Raw genomic sequence first — 5463 nt, 5'->3', positions numbered from 1 at the left:
GGGCCAACCAGGGCGGCAGCCGAGGCCCCAGGCCGGAGCCTGCCCGGGGAGGCGGTTCCCGCCTAAAGCTCAAGTTCCCTTCTGCTCGCCTCAGGACCTGTCAGAAAGCGGCGCGCCCGTAGGAAGGGAAACGCCATGGCGGCCTCGGGGAAACCCCGGTTAAACCCGCAGGGAAGGGGCTTGGTTGCCTTGCAAACCACCCGATCTTATGCGCGTTTACTGAGGGAGCCCGCAGCAGGGGAATAGCTCCGTGCACCCTCTCGCCATGCGGACAAGAAGGAAGCTACACTCTCCCTCGCCATATGCGGCAGGTGCTGTGACGGTCAACAAAGAATTAGTCTGTGGACACGTCACGGGCGCAAAAGGCAGCCGGCTTGCTCTTTTCCCCAATTCGAATCGAAGCTGCTTGTTAACCTGTTTTAGGGTCTGAAATATACTCGGAGTGGATTTCATGCTCTTTATTCAGCTCATAGTGGTGAGGAGGAATGGAAGTTCCCCCAAAATATCTGCTTTATATACATTATTTACACAATGGGCTGCACGTGATTGGCTAATTCCGGGATTCTCCTGTAGGCCAATCAGGTTGTGGATTCACTTCCACCTGGAGCTGGATTGGGTGGCTCCTGCGCACCAATCATACTGCTGCATTGTTCTAGGACCAATCAGACTGCTGCATTTTGGATCCTATTCAACTCAGTACATAACAGGATCCAAGCCCATTTGGCACAATTCTCCCCTCCCGTTGAAGCCCCCCCAAAGCTCCATCCCACATTATTGCTCCCAATTAGCTTGGAATCCTGATATGTACAACGTGGGGCTCATATGCACAACTGAACATGACATTCTGCAGAAGAGAGCATTCTAGGCATGGGCATAGCTGGGGGGGCAGGGGGGAAGCTGCCCCCCACATAATCAATACAATACAAATATGAGGTGCTGCCCCCCTAACAAAAGGTTGCACCCCCTAACAAAAATCCTGCCTACACCCATGATCCTTAGGTATGCCATCTTAACAGGCGGCCTGATCTGCACAATGTCAGGGCAAAAGGCAATCTTTAATGAGAACAAAACAATAAGTGCTACGTTAATCAGTGCCTTGTAAACTCGGTGGCATTTTATATAACCAAACACCAACAACAGTTTTAGAGCTTTAAGTGCATTGTGCATCTAGAAGCAAAGCAAAGGAAAACCAAAAGATTTAGAAAACAGCCATGATAAAAATGGTTTCACACTTTACATAAAGAACATTTCCTGTGGCATCATGTTCACCTTAATCCAGTTTGATGAGGTTGCATGGCCAAAACCTGCAATGTGCTCAAGATGCTGTTGCGTGGCAGGTGTGGAACATAAATTAAGCATATGAAGCTATTGCAGGTGCTTTCATAGCATGTATGTTAATATAATGTATTGTCAGAAGGTAGACAGATGGATCTGAAACGATTTAGATCAGTTGAAACTGAAATTTCTCAAGCTGGTGTCCTAAGACTATACTGTACTAAATTGAATTTTAACTGTGACAGGGTCCTCGTGTGAGGCCTTTTATAATATTGTACTTTGTCCTTATCTGACTTGATCCAGAGAGACAAGCCTGTTAATACTTCATTAGCACAGCAAGGTCGCGGGGGGGGGGGGGGAGGAGCAAGATGGGAAGAGCTGCGGTGGGGCGAGAGAACTTTGAGCCTTCACTTTTCAGGCTGAAGTTTGTTAGCTTTGATATGTATTATATTTCTATTTCTAGTAGGGGGTGGTTATTGGGTTGTTGTTTTTATTTTGATTGTGTATTTTGTGGTTTTCTATTTTGATTTTATTCTGTGAACTACCGTGAGACCTGTGGGTGTAGAGCAGTATATAAATTCAATTAATAATAATAATAATACAGTGGCATGCCCTCAACCAAAAGCAACCCACTCCAGGAGAGTTATTAATAAGATCAACAGAGAAGCCCCATCAGTATCTACTCATATTGCCTGGACGAATTATTCTGATGAAACAATTCTGTGTAGATAATGTAGGTCAGCGATGACTTTCAAGGAAGAATTCTAGGGTGCCCATGACTATATTAAACAAATGATCATTGCCTAGTGGGAATGTTACCAGTTTACATGGTCAAATGGGGGAAGTATTGTCCAACCATGAGGAATCTCTTATTACACTTTTGCACCTAGTAAGAAATCAAGAGAAGCAATGGGATTGTTTAAAAAAGGAAAGTACTGCTCACTACTTGGCTGAACAACGCAGACAACCAGCTTGTCAAATGGTTATGTGAACACTGTGGTAAATGAATACTCAGCATTGGTTAACTATATTTGATCACCTATTGAGAAAATGTAGCAAATGTTTTCCTGACTGTAGGTGTATAATTTACAACAATAGAAGCTTCTTTCCTGGGGAGAATATAGCAGTTTGGAAGAAAGGGGTTTGTTTGTTTTTCTTCTTCTTCTTCTTCTTCTTCTTCTTCTTCTTCTTCTTCTTCTTCTTCTTCTTCCGACTATGGTGCAGGAAGAAGGAATCAAACCCTCTTCCTTGCATATTGTGGTCTTGATCCAGACCAGGGGTAGGCAACCTAAGGCCCAGGGCTGGATCCGGCCCAATTGCCTTCTCAGTCCAGCCCGCAGACGGTCCAGGATTCAAGGATTCAGTGTGTTTTTACATGAGTAGAATGTGTCCTTTTATTTAAAATGCATTTCTGGGTTATTCGTGGGGCATAGGAATTCGTTCACCCCCCCCCCAAAATATAGTCTGGCCCCCCACAAGGTCTGAGTGACAGTGGACCAGCCCCCTGCTGAAAAAGGTTGCTGACCCCTGATCCAGACCCTCTTGGCTGCTGTTTATCATGTGCTTAATATCACATATGCTTGCAGCAGCATAGATATAAGGAACTCCTGGACTTGTGCTACAAAGGGATCTAATGCTGCTTGCCTCTGTGTATATTGAATATAGTTTAAATTATTTTAAAAATCACATCACTTAAACAGCCCATATTATTCCCAACCATTAAACATTTGCTTAAATATAATATAAAGGACTTTATCATTGCTAGTAGATATTATTGTACTCTGGCAACTCATGAAACCAAATGAGTATCACAGAAATGGAGGTGGGATTTTAATACTTTCCCTCCAATATTTACATGAAGCTTATCCAAAGAAAATTAAAATAGTCATCTTGGGCAAAAATTTTATTGAAAAACTACCCTCAAAATTGGCAAGGCCCTCAAGAGCATCTGCAGAATAGGGGGCCTTTTTTTTTTCATTTATTTGCTTCTCAAGTGTGTATATAGGCTGTAGTTCCATGCACATTTACTTGCGAGTAAGTCCTCTTGAATTAATTGACTTCTACTCTTTTAAAAAAAGTCATTTTTATTAAAGAAAAAAGAAAGCCAGTTTAATAATTGTGCCTTACTTCTGAGTAAACCTGCCTAGGATTAAGCAGCATTATGTGCCTTCCATTTTGGTAATGCATATTGTAAACTCAAAATTGTTGACACTGTCACCTTTAGTGCTAATAAATTTCAGAACAGAAACAGAAGTTGCTATGTGTAGGGAGCTTCATCCTTCTACTTTTTTATTCATCGAGGGTTTTCCATTAAAACAAAACAACTGTTCCCGAGAGCAGACGTTCTAGCTTGATTATTTAGTATGTTCTTAAGTGTGTATCCTGACAAGGAAAGGCAAGGTCTATTTTCTTTTAATTGAAAACAATCACCCATTTGGCTGCTGTGTTGCTTTGATTTATTGCCTCTTGGGCTCCCCTGGGCAACAAAGAAATTTAGACTTTGCATTGTGATGCTATTTGTTGATCTTGGATAAATAAAATCTATTACATTTTAAGGATGAAATCTGCACCTTGCTGCTCTTATGTTTAGATTAGCTCAGTCAGGCAAACTTGAGTTACAAAGAAGGCGGTTTGGCCTGCACAAGGAAGCTGGCAGCGTAGAGAAGACTAGAGAAGTATGCAGATTGCCCCAAGGGCCCAGAGCTAACAGTTTGGAACAAAGTTTGTGCATAATGTACTATGAAAGGTAGCTATCAGACGATGAAAAAAAAACCAACCCCAACCAGTGCTGTTGCTTTTAGACTCATTTTATAGCTGTTAGCAGGCACTAAGGAGTGAGCCAGGTACAGGCAATCCGAAAGGTGACCATAAGAACATAAGACCCTGCTGGAACAGGACAACATCTATAGTCCAGCATCCTGTTTTCCTAGTGGCCAGCCAGGTACCATGGCAAGTCCCAAAGCAGGACCTGAGCTCAACAGCACTCTCCCACCCTGTTGTTTCCAGCAGCTGGTATTCAGAAGCATACATCTGCTGGTAGTCACATACTGTTTTTGGTAGTCACATCCACACAATACATTTAAAACACCTTAACAATCATGTTTCTCCCTGGGAGCTGGAGCTCTGTGTGGGGTACCCAAACAACCCTCTCTTTAAAAAATAATAATACAACTTTTATTAAATTTTCTGTTTTACAATTTCAAATAAACATTTTACATACTTAAGATATCAGTGACTTCCCTTCGTCTCTTTCCATGGTTCATTTTACATATCTTATATCCCTGCATATTTCACAAAAACTATACCAATCCATTTTCCATTACAGTGGTACCTCGGGTTACAGACGCTTCAGGTTACAGACTCCGTTAACCCAGAAATATTACCTCGGGTTAAGAACTTTGCTTCAGGATGAGAACAGAAATCGTGCTCCGGCGGCACAGCGGCAGCAGGAGGCCCCATTAGCTAAAGTGGTGCTTCAGGATAAGAACAGTTTCAGGTTAAGAACGGACCTCCGGAACGAATTAAGTACTTAACCTGAGGTACCACTGTATTCAATCAACATTTTCCAATCTTCTTTAAACGTATGTTCTTCTTGTTCTCTTATTCTATACGTTAAGTCTGCCAATCTTCTTTGGTTGGGACCTCACTTGATTTCCATTTGGGGGCTAACAAAAACACGGGCCACAGTTGTTGCATACATAAATGACCTTTTCTGGGGGGGGGGTGGGGAGTACCAAAACAACTCTCAGCACCCTTAACAAACTACAGTTCCCAGGATTGTTTGCAGGTGGGAAACCATGATGGTTGAAATGCAATAAATGTCTGGCATTGGTGTGACATCAGTATGGCCAAACTGGGCCATATGGGCACATAGGTAAAGATAAAGGGACCCCTGACCATTAGGTCCAGTCGTGGCCAACTCTGGGGTTGCGGCACTCATCTCATTTTATTGGCCAAAGGAGCTGGCGTACAGCTTCCGGGTCATGTGGCCAGCATGACTAAGCCGCTTCTGGCGAACCAGAGCAGTACATGGAAACGCCTTTTACCTTCCTGACGGAGTGGTACCTATTTATCTACTTGCACTTGGATGTGCTTTCGAACTGCTAGGTTGGCAGGAGCAGGGACTGAGCAATGGGAGCTCACCCCGTTGCAGGGATTCAAACTGCCAACCTTCTGAACGGCAAGTCC

The sequence above is a fragment of the Podarcis filfolensis genome (genome assembly GCF_964270895.1).
Source record: "Podarcis filfolensis genome assembly, chromosome: 12".
NCBI classification, from domain to species: domain Eukaryota; kingdom Metazoa; phylum Chordata; class Lepidosauria; order Squamata; family Lacertidae; genus Podarcis; species Podarcis filfolensis.
This window is presented reverse-complemented; position numbering follows the sequence as displayed.